General features: G+C 36.4%; 1 pseudogene; it reads right to left on the bottom strand.

Moving 5' to 3' along the window:
• Positions 1–21,212, bottom strand: part of LOC109491239 — a 170,181-nt pseudogene that overhangs the window by 20,749 nt on the left and 128,220 nt on the right.

Below are 21,212 nucleotides of genomic sequence, written 5' to 3'. Positions count from 1 at the left end.
AGATTTTTTTGTATTGAATCTCTTTGGGGAATTTTGAGTTTCATGTACCTTGGAAGGTGATATCTCTCCTTAGATTTAGGAAGTTTTCAGCCATTATTCCTTTAAGTTTTCTGTCCCTTTCTCTCTCTCCTTCTCAATTCCCATGGTGTGAATATTGATTTGTTTAATGATATCCCATCCTTCATGTAAGCTTTATTCACTTTTTAATTTTTTTCTTCCTTTTTCCCACTGATCGTAAAATATTTAGAGATCTGTCTTAATATTCACAGATTTGATTGATTGAATCTGTTGTTGCAGCTCTTTACTGATTTTTCACTTTATTCTATTCTTCAGCTCTAGATCTTTTGGGTTATTTTTATAATTTATATCTCTTTAACTTTTTGTTTGTTCATGCATTGCTTTCATGAGTTTGCTGAGTTTTCTATTTGTGTTCTTCTGAGTATTACTGTGCTTCCTTAGAATAATTATTTTGAATTCTTTTCCAGTTAATTCCCAGATCCTCTTTTCTTTGTAGTCAGTTACTAGAAAATTACTGTGTTTCTTTGGTGGGGTCAGGTTTCCTTGATTTTGTGTGTGTGTGTGTGTGTGTGTGCGTGTGCATGCACACATTTGTGATGGTTTTGAGTTGATGTCACATTTGAGAGGTCAGTCCTAACTTCCAGTCTTTAAGATGGACTTTATTGGGGAAATACTTTCACTTGAAGGTGTCTGTGAGAGCATTAGCCAGATGAGGCCTACCATCTCTAATTTCTGATTTACCACAGCATTTTATGTCTATGCAGCTCCACCAACTAACTTTGATGTTGGTAGAGACTATAATAGTCTTCTGTGGACAAGAATGGTGGAGTCCTGAGTGTGGCAGTGCTGGCCAGGACTATTGAGTTCCTCAGAGGCAAGGACTGCTGGGGTCCTTTTGTTCTTATTTACACCTGGAAGAAGTTCTAGCCAAGGTGAATCCATCTTGATTCTAGGCCTAGTGCACTGACGCTTAGAGTGGTTGTGGTGGAAGGGTCCTGGAAAAAGGCACATGTGGAACTAACGCAGTACCCAGGTCCTTCATCACAGGTGCACTTGCTGCAGCAGTGTGCTTACATCAGGAGTATAAGCATGTGCAAATCTCCTATGGAACCAGGGCATGGGTCTCGGGTTCTTTCAGGGACCCAGTTGGGGGAGAGATGCAGTAGCAGTGCAAGCCCTGGTATGATGGGGTATGGTGGTGGTTGGTCTCAGCGGTCAAGGTGCAGTAACAGCACATTTAGGGGATGATGAGTCAATGCGCCAACTCTGGCCCTAGGGGGCAGTAGGAGAACAGCAGCAGTAATTGCCTATTAAATCTGTATGTTAGGAACTAGAGGGTGGAATGCAGAGCTTTGGTTCCACGGCCCCAATAATGACGGGTCAAAACCCTGGCAAGCAACCCAGGGAAAGTGTACAGAGTAACAGTAGTGTGGCCTTGGCAATACTGGATCTAAAGATGAGACTTGGGACCCAGAGGTGGGGCTCAGAGCAGTAATCGCTCTGGTCCTATAGGCAGTGAAGAACTGTGGCTTCCTGATCCCAAAGACAAGGAACAGTAGTGACTGGAGCCCTTAGAGGTAGGTCTCACTGTAGTGATAGCTCCATCTCTGCATAGAAGATGCAGTGAGAGTAACTCTTGGCAGCTCTGTGAAAGTGTGATTAGGATTGGTAAAGACTGTGGGAGTTCTCTGTGACAAAGGCTGCACACATACACTGATGTAAGTCTTGTTGGGGTTCTTCTGCTCTCCTTGTCCCCATGGGGTAAAATCCCTCTGAGGGGATCCCTACTGATGCTAAGCTGCTTAGGACTGGGGGATGAAGTAGACAGATAAAATGCTTCCTACGCTTTTCTATGTAGCCATCCTAGTTTTTGAGCTTCACAGGCTTTCTCCTATTCCTCCCCTGTACTCCAGAGCTTTTTTCATCAGTTTGTAGTTTTTCAGGGGGAGGGGATATGTGTTGGGACACCCTAGCTCTCCATCTTACTGACCCATCAAATCTCTGCCCCTTATTATCATTTCTTGTGTTATTTCATATTGTTAATATACTCCTTGACATTTTGTGTGTATTTTGGCTTATTTTTTCTTTCAATAAGTCTGATTCAGCTGGTATATGTTGTGCAGTGTGTTTTTATTTTGAGAGATCTTGGCTATTTTGACCTGTGTGTTCATGTTATCTTGAGGTTATCAGCTATTCTGTCTGGTATTTTGTGTCAGAGAGGAGTTAAAAAGCCAGACTCAGTGACAATCCTATAGAATTAAGGAGAAAATAGGATATAAATCCAGGAGAGGTGAGCCCAAAACATTATAGTACCACTATTGACCATTTTCATTGTTTGCTACTTTATCAGGAAACTCCTCTGGTAAGGATTTCAGTTTTAAATATTTAGGTAGCATCAATTTTTGGAGGAGCTAAACCCCATCAGCACAAATGATTTAAAAAGAAAGGATATTTGTATAAATGCTTGAGGCCAGTGGGTCAATCCAAATCTGTTTCATCAACCTCTTAACTTGCAGTTGTCCCATGTATACAGGACCCTGGCTATCTTTATTTATCTACTTTACTCCTGATTACCTCTGCTCTAGCCATATTAGTCAGTTCTTTTTCATTCACACAACATACTAATCTTCATACCAAGTTGTTTGTCCTTATTCTTTTCTGCCTAAAATCTCTTCTCCCCAATCTTTGCATGATTGTGTCTTTCTCAATTCAAATGTCATCTTCTCAAAAAGACCTTCAATGTTTTGCTGGTTAGAGGAATACTTCAACTCCCATCCCACTCACCCACTATCCCCCACCAAAATTCTATCACACATCCTATATTACTTTTTCATTAGTACCAAAAATGGTTTTATTTACTACTTTGTGTGAATATTTGCCCAAGTCTTCTGAATAGAAAGAAAGAAGATCATTACTTGAAGTCAGAGACTCAGTGTGTCTTATACATTATTATATTTTTTGTATCTACAACACGTGGTTTGGCATATAGCACACTTCAATAAATATATTTTAATTGATTAACAACTACTCAAAAGATTGTAGCTTAGATCACTGAAGAAATTTTGATGCTGTCTTCTGTGCTATATTTCATAGGATATGGTTGTGTCAAACAGAAAAATAGATGTTTTTATATAGACCAATAAAGTAGCCTGATTTAACATATGGATGTAGAGTAAGCTCTCATTATTAAATAGAATATATAAAAATGCAATTTCCATGTGGTGATGGTGATAATGGAGGTGATAGCTTGGTTTGAATTAATACCATGCAATAGTAGAGAGTTTCTACAATGAATAGAGTTCAGGTGAATCTGTTCCTGTTTTAAGTTCCAGAAGAGATTAACTAGCCTAAAGGTTTCATACCAAACTGTGATGCAGAACTGTCTTTGGGCAATCACAAGCTATCTCCCTTGGGAGGGTCAGAGACCTGATAATTCCAGGTCTGAGGTGTGCTCTAGGGTTGATGTAGAAGAGGTCTCAAGGGAAATCAAAGAGCATTGAGTGGTATAACTGAATACTTTCTGTAAAAACAAACCCTTCAATGATAGTTTCAGAGCTCATAGTCACTGCTTTCAATTTTATAAGGCATTTACTGTTAATCCATAAAAAAAAAAACTTGAGATTTTCCCACTTGGTGTTTTATCTTGATTTAGTTTTTTGCTCATCATTTGAATTCATGATTTGTATGTATTTTTGTGATTACCAGGATCAACTTTAGCTGCCTTAAGTTTCAAACTTTATAGGGCAAAGTCAATTTCTATGTAATGCTCTCCTACAGGTACACACACTCCCTCTAGCTATTAGGGATATAATTAGTATCAGTCAATAAAACTACTTCCTGCTCCAGGAATTCTTATTGTTCTGACAGCGCAGTACCTGGGAACTGTAGATAGAAAGCAAATGTAATTTTCATGATTTTATTGACAGTCAAAAGCAAATAGGTAGTACAGAGATATTTTTTGGGTATACTTCTTGGCTTTGCTTCATCACATTCTTAAAACCCCAGGACCCCAAAAAACATGCAATCACTTGGCTGACAATCAGAAACAATTCTATTGCCGGTAGAAATGGACAAATTGCTGGAGAGCTATTTGTGAGAAATCCTGGATCTTAATTTTTGATGTTCAATTAGGCAAGGTATAAGAGCAGCTGACATGCTTTTTCTTCCCAAATTAAATGACTTTCTTAATAGAGAATGTTCAAAGCCAAATTCACTTGACTGGTAGGGATACTACACTTTTGCAAAAACTGAGTTGTTTTTGCAATATCAAGTACATTAAGAAATTTTAGAACAAAATGGACCTTGCTTATTAAAATTACTGTAAGACTATTAAATCCCTATAGACTATATTGTTCTCTTCTTGAAAACTCTTAAATGCAATCTGAGTAACAATGATGCTTGAAGTCCTGATAGTATTGCTACATTATAAATTAGGGTTAAAAACAAACAAAAAAAAAGAATATTATCCATAATATGCATTATTATTTTTAGGTATTTAACATTTATTTAGGTGAGAATTGTTTAAGGTATTTTTAAAGTAGAATATTTTCAATTATAACTATCAGTAATGAAGAATAATAATAGATATAAACCTGGTTATAGAGTGGTAACTGTTTTTGAAAATAATTTTCCTCTGCCTGACTGAAATCAATGGCATGATTAGAAGTGATATGATTTTTGCTAACTTGGGAACATGTTAAAGTTGAGTCTCCCCAAGTTAACAGATTATTATTACTACTCCAAAGCAATATTTGAAAGAAAAACAGTAGCTTCTTACTTACCATATTGAGACATTAGCCTGTTGAATATTATCCCTAAGACCTAGTTTAAGTATCTTCTGTTTAATAAACAAATCTCATCTTTTTTTAAAGTCATAAACTAAGCTCTTTCATGACACATTAACTATGATAAGCAGAAGAGGCAGGGTGCTAATTACTATAGTGATGTGATCCATTTGCTAAATGATGAGAACATCAATAATTCATAAGAATTAGCTGCTAAAACATTTAATGTCAAACAATCCAAGCTTAGCAACTCAGATAGCAATCTTTTGTGTGTACTAGTTGACATTCAGACACTTCCTTTTCATTATGAAATATAAACGCATTTTCCTTCTTGTAGCAGTTTAGATTATAAAGGATGGCAGATGTATAACATGTCTACTCTGATTTTTTGCAGTACCAACAATCTCAGCAGAGAGTCTGCAGGTCTCATACTTAGTGAAAATCAGTCTTAAAATTTTTAAATGCAAATTGAGTGTAATCTTCTAATAAGCAATGATACGGAAGAAATGAGAATAGCATAAATAACCAAATATGAAATACTTGGTTTTTCACATTGAAATTGAGGAAAATTCAGTCCTTGTATTAAATCAGGTTATGAGTCGAAATCCAGTACTTAGATTATGGGTATCTCAAAGTTTTACATGTCACCAAACCATTAAGTCTACCATTGAAATTTTATCTTGTTTAATTTATTTCCTTATGGGGTGCCTGGGTGGCGCAGTCGTTAAGTGTCTGCCTTCGGCTCAGGGCGTGATCCCAGCATTCTGGGATCGAGCCCCACATCAGGCTCCTCCACTGGGACCCTGCTTCTTCCTCTCCCACTCCCCCTGCTTGTGTTCCCTCTCTGCTGGCTGTCCCTGTCAAATAAATAAATAACATCTTTAAAAAATTATTTCCTTAGTATCTAGTGTACATTTCTATACTCATAAAATTATTTAAACCATTTCCTCTAAAAACCTAATTTTTCAAAATATTTAAGCTTCTAAAACATAATCAAGAGCAAATAACAAGTTTTTAAAGTGCTTATCATTTTTTAAATATTTTTAATCAGAATACTAATATCCATACTTTTATTAATATAAGTAACTGTCAGACAATGTTTAAGTGAACTGGTTGTTGGAGCCATAAAAATAAAACTGTGTCTTAAAAATTAAGGTTGTCATTTCTTTAATATCTTTAATATTAAAAAAAAGTCATGTGAACTGAAAGGAAAATATTTTCAGTTATAGTAAAAGGAAGGAGAGACTTCTAATCTGCAAAATCACAGGGAAAATCACTACATAGCTGGACAATACTGAAAAATTGCTTTGGCAAATGGTTCCTTAATGGTTCAAACAAAATTTAATAAGGGTCTTGTAAAATAATCTTAATACATACAAAAAGGTGAATAGCTTGAATCTTTAATCCTTAAATCATCAGTGTTCTGGTCTAAAATGGTATTTCTCAGGCTAAATCCACATAGAGTGATTTCTTTCTTTCTTTTTTTTTGAAAGTCCCAGTTGTAATCCTTCATTAAATTTTTTAGTAAGTCCTGAAGATATAAACCTCCTTTTGACAAACCTTTCTACTGACACTTTTTGCTTTGAATACAATTAATTTATCTTTTTGTACTTTGGCAGTACAACTAAAGGGAACATCTTTAAATTGGTTTTAATATATAATTATGACATTTTTCCTGGCTTTCTAATGAGGAAAATGTTATTAATAATATCACCTTCCAGCATAATTTTGCCTTTCATCCCACTTAAAATTTTCTCCAATTAAACTTTCATGATATCAAGGAAAATTTTAGACTGCAACAATTTAATTTTTGTATCTATTAAGCACTGCTTCCACTAATGAAAACTGTCATATGTCACTAAAGTACAGCTCCAAGAAATTTAGAGTAATTATATTATCTCTCAATGAAGAAATTTTACCTTTGCCCTGTGGTAACCTGATGAAGGAAAACTGAATTACATAACCATATAAAGTAAGATATAAGCATTAGGTTCAATTTTATTTTTTTGGAAGGCACTAGATGATTATTTAAAATCTTCATACTCAAAATATGTCAAGTGAAGTAATATGACTAATTCTTATGGTTTCCAAACTTGACCCTGAGCTAACATGGGAAAGGAATGACTTAAATTGGTGGTATAAAAGGCAGAGGTGCAGTTCCTGTGGTAACCATAGTTTTTAGTCAATGTTACAAATATGCCTTTTCCCCCCCTTGTGTATGGTTATCAGCTCTTAAAAACTTATGTGGAATTTCTTTTCAGAATCATAAGTAGTCAGTTTTTACTATTTATTCTTGGGAAAAGTACCATTTTTTTCACTGCTTCCCATCAGGGTCTGCTGTAAATTGAATATTTGTTCCCACCCACCATCACAAAATTCCTAGGTTGAAATTTTTTCCCTCAGCAGCATGATATTGTAACCAAACTGTGTTCTCTTCTTGGTGAGGCACAGGATAGAAACTACACCAGGTGGAGTTGTTGCACAAAGTAAGCTTTATTTATGGCCGATAAGTTGATCACATGGAATAACTTCTAAAGTTGTGATTCCCTGAGCAAAGGTGAATGGGTTCCTTTTATTAAGGGTTATAATAAATACTTAAAAAGGGGAGTCTTATCATCATATGTAGAGGTGGGCATAAGGTTGCACATGCCCCTCAAGGAAACATGCCTATACACGCATTGTATGTTATGCACACGAGGCTTGTGCTCTTCCCTGGGTGGAGATTTCAGCCTAATAATGAGATAAAGGTAACTGTCCATCACTCCATGGGTCACTCCATGGTCCACATTCACAGTCATGAGTTGAGGGTTAAAATCAAACTGGTCTGGGTGTTCTGGACTGGTTGGAAGTCTCTGTTCAGGCAATCGTTATTGCTGGATGGGTAGTTTCAGTTTTCATCCTGGGTTGCTATACTTGTCAGGTCTTTTGCTTGAGTTAAGAGATAAGCTGGAAAAAATGTGGGACAAAATTTGGTGAATACAAGCAGATAGGCAGTAAAGGTCAGGTCTTGGAATCTAGCTGGTGACAGTATTTGAATTTAAGAAATTTGGGAGGTGATCATAATGGTCATGGAGGTAAAGTTGTCATAAATGGAATTCGTATTCTTATAAAAGAGACTCAGTATGGTGTCCTCTCCCCTTCTGACCATGTGAAAACTCAGAGAGAAAATGACCAGTCTTTGAACCAGGAAGTTGGGCTCTTACCAGACACTGAATCTGTCAGCATCTTGATCTTGGACTTCCTAGCCTCAAAAATTATGAGAAAGAAACTTCTGTTGTTAATAAGGCACCCAGTCTGATATTTTTGTTATAGCTATCTGAACAGACTGAGGTAAAAATTGGTAACAGAAGTGGGGAACTGCAATAATAAATACCTAAATCACATGAAGTGGCTGTGGAATTGGGCAGTGTGTATAGAGATTGGAAGACTTTGGAGGTGCATGTTAAAAAAAAAAAAAGCCTGCATTGTTGTGAATGGACCATTAAAAGTGATTCTGGTGAGAGTTCAGAAGAAAAGAGAGCTGGAGAGAAAGCCTCCATCAGGTTAGAGAGTAAGTAATCTTGGATAGAATGTTGGCAGAAGCATTAAGTGTAAAGGCTATTCAGATGAGGACTCATACAGAAATGAGTAATGTTTTTGGAAACTAGAAGAAAGGTGATCCTAGTGGGTCACCAAGTGGAAAAGAACTTGCCTGACTCATGTTCATGTCTCAGTGTTTTGTGGAAGGTAGAACTTGCAAGCTATGAAAGTGGATATTTGGCTAAGGAAATGTCTAAGCAAAGTGTTGAAGAGAAGCCTCACTTCTTCTTACTGCTCTCAGTAAAATGCAAGAAGAGAAAATTGATTTAAAGATGGAACTATTAATCAGAAAAGCAGAATTTAAAGATTTGGAAAATTCACAGGCTAGCCATATTGAAAAGAATGGGAAAACTTGTTGAGGAGGAACCCTTGATAGATTAGTGTGAATCCACTATCTCAACAGACACTAGGAGTTATTCTCTAAGACAGTGGAAAAATGATCCTGAAGGCCATCAGGGGTTTCAGTCCCATCACAGACCCACACTGTGTGTGCAGGGTGGGGTGTATGGGGGGGAGTGGGAAGATGGGGGTTATGGGGCAGGGGCAAAATAGTTTCAGAGGAGGGGCTGCTGGCATCTGTGAGACTGATTCTGCCCAGTGCAACCTCCCATTTCAGGCTCTACTCTTCACTTTGGTGCCATGTTCCCTGGCTATTCATGTTTTGCCTCTAATGGGCCCTGTGCAATATGGGCCATGGTGATTGCCCCTTTGGAGGATACACACAGGAAACTTTGATAGTATCTTTTAATACAATCTCTGCTTGTGCTCAGAGGTCACAAACCATGGGGCATGCTGCCAACACCTCGAATTCAAAGAACAGGGCTGCTTGACACAGTTGAGGGCATAAGCTCCCACCAAAGAGCTGCTGCAGTGCCACTGCGAGGCCATACTGTTGAGCTGAGGGATAATATTGCCAATCTTTTGGACCTGGAAAGCAGAGTATTGAGCCCAAGGAGATTATACTTGGGCCTTACAGTTTAATGTTGTTTGCACCATTAGGATTTGGACTTATATGGGACCTATTACTCCTTTCCCATTTCTTCCTTTTGTAATGGGATTGTCTATCCAATGCCTTTCCTACCATTTTATTTTTTAATTTTTAAAAATTTATTTATTTGAAAGAGAGAGAGGGACAGAGAACACAGGCAGAGTGTCAGGCAGAGAGAGAGGGAGAAGCAGGCTCCAAGCCAAGCAGAGAGGCCAAAGGGGCTCGATTCCAGGACCTTAGGATCATGACTTGAGCTGAAGGCAGGTCATGCCACCCAGGTGCTCATGTACCATTTTATTTTAGAGGCACATAATTTATTTGGTTTCACAGGTAAAGATAAGTTCTACCTCAGTATGAAAAACACCTTGACTCTCACCTATATCTGATTTAGATGATATTTATTTATTTTTAAAGATTTTATTTATTTATTTATTATTTATTTATTTATTTATTTAATTTGAGAGAGACTGCAAGCACAAGGAGGGGCAGAGGGAGAGAGAGAGCTATATTGAATCTCAAGCAGACTTGGTGCTGAGCACAGAGTCTGATGTGGGCCACAATCCCATGACCCTGAAATCATGACCTAAGCCAGAACCAAGAATCAGATGCTTACCTTACTGAGACACCCAGGCACCTTTGATTTAGATGAGACTTGGACTTTTGACTTTTGAGTTGATGCTGGAACAAGTCAAGAATTTGGGGGTACTGGAATGGAATGAGGGTATTTTGCATGTGAGAAGGACATTAATTTTGAGGATCCAGGAGGAAATGCTATAGCTTAAATATCTGTGTCATCCCCCACCTCCCCCAAATTCTTATGTTGATATTCTAACCTCCAATGTGATGGTATTCAGAGGTACATCCTTTGGGAAATGAATGCAATTAGTGCCTTAATAAGACTCCAGAGAGCTTCTCCTCCCCTTCCATCAGGTGATGATACACCAGGAAGATGGTCCTCTGTGAACTAGAAAGCAGGTCCTTACCAAAAACACTGAATCTTTCAGCAACTTTATCTTAGAATTTTCAGCTCCAGAGCTGTGAGAAATAAATCTTAGTTGTTTATAAGCCATTCAGTCTGTGCTATTTTTTATTTAGAAGTCAGAACAAACTAAGACATAGTTCTTGGGGGGCAGAGTCCTCTCTATTAAACTCTGCCATTAAGAAAGCAGGCTAGAGGGAAATTGGCAGGTAGGAAGATGAAAGTTAGGATTTTCCTCCTGTTTCCTAGTTTCCATCAGCATTGTGGCAGCAGCAGTAGGATCCAAGATTCTACTGCCACTCTTTACACTGGCTGCATGAAGCTTCCTCAGAAATCTGATCAAGATCCCAGTAGTACCCCTCCTCCGAGTCCCTAAATTCTTATAATACTTTTCCCTTTTGTTTCCTCAATGCTGGATATGGTAACTTTTTCCTGTGGTTAAACTCTTGATTTTCTCAATTTTTGTTCTTTTAGCTTTCAAGCATGGCAATAACCAATTTCTTGAATTAAATCATCTCTGTTTGAAATACATTTTCTGTTTCCCTGAAGGAAGCCTAGTGGGGATTCACTGAAGGGAGTTAAGCAAGGTACTAGCATTAGTAGCCCTGAGTTCAGGAATAATTGTGTTAGTTGCATTGTAGAGAAAAGCTTGGAGAAAGGAACAGTGCAGACATGGCTGCTAATAGTTTGGAGACTATTTTGATAAACCAGGAGAGAGACTGGCTAGGATGATTGTGATAGGAATGGAACCAAGTAAAAAGATTCAAGATGTAGGATATAATATTGGCAATATTTGGTGATGCATCAAATATGAGGATTAGAGGAGAGAAAGAATGATGAGTGACAGGATTGAGTGTGATACCATTTAGTAAAATGAGTATCACTGGAAATTGATGACTTGAAAGCAAGATCATAAATTCATTTTGAAATATAATTTATATTCACTATGAAAAGCTGTAAGTCTGGTGCTAATAGAAAAGTTCTGGGCTAGTGATATATATTTGTGTATAGTGTATTTATAGGTAGATTCTGATGTCATGGGTCTTGAAAATGATAAATAGAAGGAAGTTCTAGGACACAAACTTGAGGAATGTCAGCATTAATGACCCAGTAAACAAAGACAAGACTTCAAAAGAGGAAGAAGAGTACCTACAGCTTTAAGAAGAAAATCAATATGATGTTGTGTTAGAAAAGCTACTGAAAGGAAATGCTCAGGAAGGAATAAGTGATCAACATTGTCAATGGCTGATAAAATAGTATTTAAAACAAGAAACTTGGTTTGAGTTCACATGTGGTAGTAAGGCAGCGGTGAGGGGGGAGCAGGGGGAAGGAGAGTTAATAATTGGTAAGGAAAATCTGTTTCTGCAGGATCATGAGTAACAGACTTAATTTTTTAATCTCTTCACTATTTCCATATATCTAATATTTTCAAGGCAAGGAAAATAATTATAATTACTTATGGTATCTCTCCAACCACCACTGACATTCTTTCAATCTTTGGCTTACCTGTGCCAGCCATTCTTCTAGAGTTCATTTCAGTCTACAAACTATGCATTGTCCCAGTGTCTGACAATATGTACATACTGTAGAATTTCTGATGATGATACTGATAATTGCATTTCACAATTTTCACATTTCACAATGAGAATCAGAAATAAACCCTTACTCAAGTCATAAGATGCCAAGAAGATTATCAGTTTCTCTTGGCCAATATTTTCTTGAATATAAGAAACACCTGTTCCTTAAATAGGAAAAAGGCTGATTATGATCATAAAATCTTAACAGTTGATTAACCCCAATCCATAATCTCCTATTTATATTACAAAAAAATAGGATATTGTAAGGCTTCTCAGTAAGCACAGGTATTATGAAAATACATCACTGCTGAGTAAATTGCCAGTGCAGTTTTGTCCACAATTACCACATTATTGAAAATCTATGATGTAGTTCCATGTGGTCTGCAGCTTGATGATTACATAGGAGCAATATTCATTGATTTTTTGAAGGTTTTCAATACTTGGAACACTGGTTATTAATAGCAAAATGTAACTGTTCAGGCAAATGAACCTGTAATTTGACAATGGTTTTGCTAATTTCTATATAAAACACATTACTTAGAGGATTTAAAGACCTTTATTCAGTTCCTAATTAGCTAATACACATAACTCTTTGATCTGGCATTAAGTGGGTCAGGGTTTCAAATGTACTTTATAATGTTTTTAGCTTTGTACCTGAAAATGGTGCTCTTGAGCCATCGTGGAAGGATGTGATGTCTGAGTAGCTCTTCTAGGTGTAAGGTGGATTTGTGGCACATGGTTCATGTGTGTATCTCTTTATCTGTGAAATAAAATTGGGCACAAAGTATTATCCTGGCCCTTTCACTCACTAACTGGCCAAGTTATTTAACCTCTTTGAAGCTTCATTTTCTTATTCGCAAAATGGAAGTCTAGTTACCTGTTTCGTTGGGGCACTGTGAAGAACATATGTGCAGTTCATAACACAAAATTTGGCCAATATTTGATAGTAAATGTTAGTGATACTCAGTTGCAAATACCTCTATATGATGAATACATTGGTCAGAGCCTTGCCTTAAGAGGAACTACTGCCTTTGACTAATATAGAACAAATTCTATAATATACTTCTTTCAAATAGTATACATTAATCCAGTCAAATATTTATGTGGTACCAACCTTGTGAAGATGCTTTTCTATTTATGGGACATTGAACAGTAAAGATACAGTAAGACATTGAACAATAAGAGAACAGTCACTGCTGTTAGGACTCATGTATTAGTGGGAAGAAATAAAAACCTAGATAGATAGACAATAGATAGCCGAGATGGCCATAACTAATAGATACAAAATGGCCAAGTAGTCATAACTAGTAGGAGAAAAGAAAAATAAAACAAGATAAGGGGAAAGAAAGTAGTAGCAGTAGATGGGATTATCCATGAAGACATGTTTGAGAAGGTGATGTTTAACAGAGACCATAATAGAGAAAGGAAGCAAACCATGAGAATATATAGCGAAAAAGCTTTCCAGGCAGAGCATGTACCAACAGCATGTACCAAAGCTCCCCTTTTCCCATTCACAGTAATTTCCCAAATAGTATGCATTATTTTTGTTTACTCATCTTCATTACCTTTGTTGTTTTTTACTTATCCACAAGAGTTGAAGCCCTCTACTCTTGCTGCATGTCCCCAAAGATGTAGGCACAGGCTTTGAGTTCTGCTCTTGGTCTGTTTGTGTATGGGACAGATATCCTCCATTCTATAGGTAAAAATCAGAACAGATAAGAACAGGCAATTTTCTTAATCACTCACTACTTGCCAGGCCTTGAGTTGGACACTTTTATATGCGTTATCTCATTTGAAGCTTAACCCACATGAAAGGTCTTCTAATGTTATTCTCATTCTATAACAGATGAAACAGAGGCAACAGCAATTAAGAAACTGAACAATAGTCTCACAGTTAGCTGTGGAGGCTGAATTTGAATTTAAGCAATCTACAGGTATAATTTTAAATTTATTCTGAAAAAACATACATACGCACTATAGATATGTGTGTATTTTTTCCAACATCATAGTAATTGTGGGGGAATATGCAATACAAAACTATGGGCAATCCAAATCATTCTCCTGTAGAAAAATCTCCATGAAGAGTGTAGAAAGTAGCAGAAAATTTAAATGACTTATATTGATTTTTATGTTTCATTTAGCTATTTTCATGTGTTATTATTTGATTTCAGTAATATAAAATTAGATTTGTAAAAGTTTTGGAATATATTTGTTGACTCTATTTAAGGCTATAGTAATACAAAAAGACAATGTAGGACTCATGTTCTCCTATTTTGACATATTTTATAATGTTGATAAATTATAAATGTTACAAACTTATAATTGTGAAATAGGAAAACTGTGCCGATAAAAATGATGTATGTGACCCAGTTCTGTATATTCCTGTGATACTTATATTTACAGATGCTTCAGGACTTTCTTTGTGTGCCTTCCTATAAATTTTAGATTGTACTTTCAGATCTTTCTAGTTGTGGCAATTTCTTCCATTTAAGAATAATAAATAACACCTATTAGAAGTCATTTGAGCAATCAAAATCCCTTGCACATTTAACATAAGAAATTACTAAGGCAATTCACAAATAATTATATTGCTTTCCTTTTAAGAATAATAAACTGATTCAGAAGGTGATTTCTGATTAAAGTTTTAAGTATACTATTTTTACTATGGTCTTGTAGTTTTAATTCTTTTGGTTAGTATACATTTGTGATTGCTTTTCTCTTAAAGCACTGATATTTTGTAAAGAAACAATGAATTCTTCTGCAATGATGTCAGAATAAATTGCCAGATTATAGAAATCCCCTTTGTGCTGACAAATCATTATTTTTTTATTGAGATATACTTGGTATACAACATCGTGTGTAAGTTTAAGGTTGTAAAATAGATTTCAGCATTAGCTAATACTGCTGTTTTGTTGCATAATTATCATTTCTTCTAGTTTTGGGAATAATTCAGATCTACCTACTTAGCAAGTTTAATGTTTATAATACACTTATATTGTCTGTAATTACTGTGCTCTGTATTAGGTCTCCAGGACTTTATCTACCAGTTACGACTATGTACCCTTCAACAGTATCTCTCCTGTTCTAACCTCCAATCCCTGGAAACCACCATTTCACTAGATATCACATGTAAGAGAGATGATACAGTCTTTGTCTTTCTTTGTGTAACTTTCTCACCTAGCATAATGTCCCCAAAGTTCTTCCATGTTGTTGCAAATGGCAGGATTTTTTTTCTCCTGGCTGATTAGTGTCTTATTGTATATCTATATACCATATTTCTTTATCCATTCATCTATTCATGGATACTTGGGAAACAACTTACGTCTTCCATGTCTTAACTATTGTGAATGATGCTGCAATGAACATGGGAGTGCATATGTCTCTTCTGTAACATGTTTCCATTTCCTTTGCATATATACCCATATGCGGCACTGCTGGATCAAACCGTGGTTCTATTTTTAATTTTTTGAGAAACATCCATACTATTCTCCGTAGTGGCTGAAAAAGTTCACATTCCCACCAACAGTGTACAAGGTTTCCCTTTTCTCCATATCCTCACCAACCCTTGCTATTTCTTGTCTTTTATTTTCAAGATTATTTATTTATTTGTGTGTGTGTGTGAGAGAGAGAGTAGCAGTCAGAGGGAGAAGCAGGATCCCTGTGGTGCTTGATCCCAGGACCTTGGGACCATGACCTGAGCCGAGGCAGATGCCCAACCGACTGAGCGAGATAACATCCCTATCTCCTGTCCTCTTGATGATAGCTATTCTCGCAGGTGTGAGGTGATATCTCATCACGGTTTTGATTTGCATTTCCCTGATGATTAGTGATGTTGAACACGTTTTCATTTGCCCGTTGGCCATTTGGATGTCTTCTTTGGAAAAATGCTTTTTGGTTCCTCTGACCATTATTAATTAGATTTCATTGTTGTTGAGTTATAGGAGTTCTTTATAGATTTTGGGTATTAACCTCTGATCACATACATGGTTTGCAAATATTCTCTTTCATTATGTTTTTATCTTTACGTTTTGTTGAAGATTTCCTCTGATGTACAGAAGCTTTGATGTTTGGTGTAGTGCCACTTGTTCAGTTTGTTGTTGTTTGTTCTTTGGTGTGATATCAAAATAATCATTTCTAAGACCACTATCATGAAGCTTCTTCCCTATGTTTTCATCTAAGAGTTTTATGTTTTTAGGTTTTATGTTTGTCTTTGATCATTTTGAGTTAATTTTTGTGAGTGGTATGAAAAAAAGAGTCCAATTTCATTTGTTTTTTTAAATGTGGTTATCCATTTTTCCCAGCAACATTTGTGGAAGAGACTATCCTTTCTCACTAGATATTCCTGGCTTCCTTATTAAATGTTAGTTGACTGTATATGAGGGAATTTACATCTGTAAAAATTATGCTCCTGAGAGTTGCAATCACCATACTCTACTTATAACACTGTGCCATTTACATCAGTAAACGTTTTAAGTTCATATACTTCCAAATATATCTGTACAATTTTATTTTTCATTTTACAATCTATTTATGAGAACCTTTTTTTTTTCTTTCCGGATGGAACAAACTAAGACATAAGTAATCTGTCCTTATATTTATAAAGATGGCACCATGCTCTTCCTCAAGGAGTTTTGGAATAAAGCATGTTATAAATAATTAAATAGTGAAGTTTTTTTCCTCTCAGTAAAATTTTGAGGTTTCCATTTTTCCTGCTTTACCCCAGACAAATTTCACCTGGCAAATTTCAGTGATGTAGTATATGTTCTTTATCAATATTTTAAATAATTCCCTCTCAGGATCTTGTAAATATTTAGCTGTATAGTTCAGTGACAAGTTGCCTTTCATTTGGTTGGTATTTTACAGCTGTTACTGGAAATCATGACCAGAATTTTGCATGTGTGGTTTAAAGATCTAGGAAATACAAATGGATAGATGTTATTGCTAATTATTAATTAAGAGAAAACTCTTTCAATTCTTTTTTCTCACATATTTTCAGATGCTGTATGTTTATGATGTATTCATATTTCTATATGTATTTTCACATTATAACAGTTTGACTTTGTAGGTGATTATAAGCATGTAAGTTATAATTAAATGAGCTTAATCTCTCTTACTTGCTTAACTTTTAAAGTATTTATTGAAGGTAGTTCAGACTAATTGAAAAGCTTAAGATCTGTTATGTACAGTGTTATTTGTTGAGTTTTTAAATTTAGGTTATTTTCCAAGACATAAAAAAGTATAGGAAACGCCAGACTATTCCTGTATTCTATTACTACTACTACTACTACTACTGCTAATGTTATTATGGTTTATTATCATAAAAACGTTAGAAAAATTTTTAAACTGCCGTTCTTTTAGAATCAATAACATTTTAAAACCTATTAGTCTAAGTATATAACTTAAAAAATATTTGCCCTACAACTACTACTTTCTTATTCCTGGGAATGAGAGTGGGAAGGAGTATGGGGAGGAAGGAGTAGTCATTGTCACTATCATTGTTAGTAACTCTACTAAGTTGATATTGGGAAATATCTTAATACCTGGAGTTTTCATGAGTGGAAGTCAGTCTCCCATTATCACTTCACATTGGATATGCTATAGCAATAACCAAACAAACCAAAAAATGAACTATTCTATTTACTAAACAGTATGGTGCATTTTGAAATATTATAGGAAATTGTACCAAGGAAAAAAAAAAGAAAGAACCATATGGATGAAGCATAAGAATAAGTAAAAAAAAAAAAAAAAAAAAACCAGGGGCGCCTGGGTGGCTCAGTCGTTAAGTGTCTGCCTTCAGCTCAGGGAGTGATCCCAGGGTCCTAGGATCCAGCCCAGCATCGGGCTTCTCCACTGGGAGCCTGCTTCTTCCTCTCCCACTCCCCCTGCTTGTGTCCCCTCTCTCGCTGGCTTTCTCTCTGTCAAATAAATAAATAAAATCTTTAAAAAAAAGAAAAAGCTATGGTATACAGTAAAGAAAATCCAAGAATGAGTTACAAATAATAAAGGAGATTTTCACAATTTTACTTAAAGACTATTTTTGATAAAAGATTTTTATTTATTTTTCCCACATGATAGCCCTCACTTTGCTTGTTGATGAAATATACTAGTTCACTCAATAGAGTTAAAACAGCTACCCATATTAAAGGCAGAATCTTGGATGCTAAAATGTAAGGTACTCAAAGAAGTGAGAAATAAAAAGAAACAAATTTAAACAATAACAACAAAAGAGGTTGACTATGCTATATTATTTGTCTTACCACAAATATTTCTAAGACCTGTTTACAGCCCTTGAAACTGGATCTTAGAAAGTTGGCTTGACATTTATACATATTCTTTGTCTTAGAAAAAAATATTAGACATTGCATATGACTCAGCAGGGCCCTAATGGATGAGTTAGATCTCTCAAATCTAAGTAATAAGGGGACGTTTATTAGCAGAGTTTCATGAAGAACCAGAGTGTAAGTTGTAATAATTGAGTAGCATCAAGCCTCAATGAGTCAACAGATTACAGAAGATGTATAATTGCTCTCACTGAACAAAGGAATATCAATGCATTGATTTTACTTCCATTTTCTCTTTATAGAATGAATTTCTGACAAAAAAATGTTTGAGCATTGGGGAAATGAATCTGAACTTCCGATGGGTGAGGAGTTTTTAAGAAAGCCCCCTAGCAACTTTAAATTAGTTCCATTCTCCAGGATGGGGCAAGGACTGTTCAGGGCACTGAGAAATTTCACCTGAGAGATCACTGGCAGACGCTCTGCGTGAGCTGTGGCAAACAGCAGAGGGTCTGGGAGTTGGCTGCTCTAATCCTCTGAAGGGGAAAGCAGGTACATTATGTAAACTGCATGTCTGTGACCTTGACATCAATTCCCCAATGATTCTAAATCCAATTATTAAGTGGATGATTTGTGAGCACCTAGGAGAGGAAGGCCTACTCATTAAGACCTAATATGGGCAACCTAAGTGCAATTCGTGTCAACTAACCTCATTTCTTTTTTGGGCAAGGGTTGCTAGAACAGTGGATCAGAGAGAACAGATGTAGCATAGCAATAAAATGCAAACACATGACGGCAAAGGCTGTGACAGACCTGATGGCCTGGGGCCTCACAGTTCCCCTGCCTTTTTGAGAGTTTAGCAGGGATTTGGCTCAAGAGTTTTGTGTTAACTCCTGGATAGAATTGTCTGATGACAGCCCTGAGCTCCAGAGGGTCCCATTTCTAATAAAGCCACCACCCTGTGCAGCTAGAGCGCTGCCATTGTTACATAGAGGCATAAGTGGTCTTCCAACTTCCCTATAAATATGGGGGCAGTGGGGATTTGCTACTGGAATGTTGATTACAGTGTAAACCCTCCAGCAAGGCTTAGTCTAATTTATAGGATAATGAGTGGTCTGGAACTTTGTACATGCTGTGACTTGACTACTTGTTAGTTTTCTTTCAAAAAATCCTAATATATACTCACCCCCAGGCCAGGGCTGTGTGACCATAATCCCTTTGTAGAGACCAGCATTTCTGAGAGTTTGGATAAAATCCATTTGTTAAGTGTTTATTACATGTGTAACCAGTCTTAGCTATTTTATGTTTTTATTTCTTCTAGTAACTGTTCCTTTCTCCAACTGGATGCTTGGATCTTTCACAACACTTTTTTGTTCTTCTGGTTCTGTAATTACCTTGTCACTTTGGTTTATTAGGAGAGTGTAATTTCAGTATTTAATTCTCAGACTTGTTATTTCAAAATTTGGCCTTATATTCAGTTAAACACCAATCTTACCTCTTTCCAAGAGATAGTTACTCAAGTGTCTATGGTTGTTTGGAGTATAGGAAAGTGGGTGGGGTCAGACTCCAAGGTCCTGGCTTCTCATCTGTTTTCTAGGTGTAGCTACTTTTGAATTTGAGGGTAGAGCTACCAGATGAGAGATGCCTCCTTATGTGCAGTTGAAAACCCATGCTAAAAATAAGTCCAGGTTCTTGCTCTGCTTCACTCAGTATTTATGTAATGTTGGCGGCTCTGATTATACTGTAGTCTTTGAGTTGGTGTGCTTGTGTTCCTTGGATAAATGTTGAATTTTGTCTTTGCTCTTTCTAGCCCAAAAATTCCTGTTCCCAAAGAATTATTTCATATGTCCCTTTGTCCTCCTTTGCTGTATATATCCCTCATCTCTTCTCTAAGATGGGCATAATAATCGCCTGGCTTTGTAGTTGCCTGTGTAGACACATTCCTTCTGCCCACCACCATTCACTGGGCTAGGAGAGAGAGATAAAAATGGCAACCCCTCTTTGCATATCACCTGAGGCAGGGAAAAAAACAGGAATGCAGTAGTTTTTTTTTTTTTTTTTAAGAGGATTAGTATGTTGAGCACTCGGTGTTATATTCAACTAATCATTGAACATTATATAAAAACTAATGATGTATTATTCCTTATATAATTGAATTTAAATTAAAAAAATAAAACCACTAAAAAATAAGAGGATTACTATGTACCACTGAAGACAAGCCACCTGCCTTCAGAGATCTCTAGAAAGCTGTTTCAGACTGGGTTTATTTGTGCCCCCAAATTCGAGATCTTTTGTTAAGCACGCCACTCCTCTTTACTAACACAACCCACCATTCTCTGAGGCTCTCAAAATATTCTCCTATGAACTCACTACACTTCATTGTTATGGTGGCATTACAGCAGATTGATAAATTCTTTGTAACAGTAACATCCATCAGGAGAATGAGATATCACTTTATCCCTCTGTGCCAAAATCCTCAACAAGATCCTGGCTAATAGAATCCAATAGTACATTAAAAGGATTATCCATCATGACCAAGTGATTCATACCTGGGATGCAAGCATGGTTCAACACTCGCAAATCGATCAGCATGATACATCATACCAACAAGAAAAGACTCAGGAACCATATGATCCTCTCAATTGATGCAGAAAAAGCATTTGACAAAATACAGCATCCTTTCCTGATTAAAACCCTTCAGAGTGTAGGAATAGAGGGTACATTTCTCAATCTCATAAAAGCCATCTATGAAAAGCCTACTGCAAGCATTATTCTCAATGGGGAAAAGCTGGAAGCCTTTCCCTTAAGATCAGGAACACGACAAGGATGCCCACTCTCGCCACTATTATTCAACATAGTACTAGAAGTCCTTGCAACAGCAATCAGAAGACAAAAAGGGATCAAAGGTATCCAAATCATCAAGGAAGAAGTCAAAATATCTTTCTTTGCAGATGACATGATACTCTATATGGAAAACCCAAAAGAATCCACGCCCAAACTATTAGAAGT

The sequence above is a fragment of the Ailuropoda melanoleuca genome, chromosome 5 (assembly GCF_002007445.2).
Source record: "Ailuropoda melanoleuca isolate Jingjing chromosome 5, ASM200744v2, whole genome shotgun sequence".
NCBI lineage: Eukaryota > Metazoa > Chordata > Mammalia > Carnivora > Ursidae > Ailuropoda > Ailuropoda melanoleuca.
Note: the sequence above shows the minus strand (reverse complement) of the source record. Positions and strands in the feature narration are given on the sequence as shown.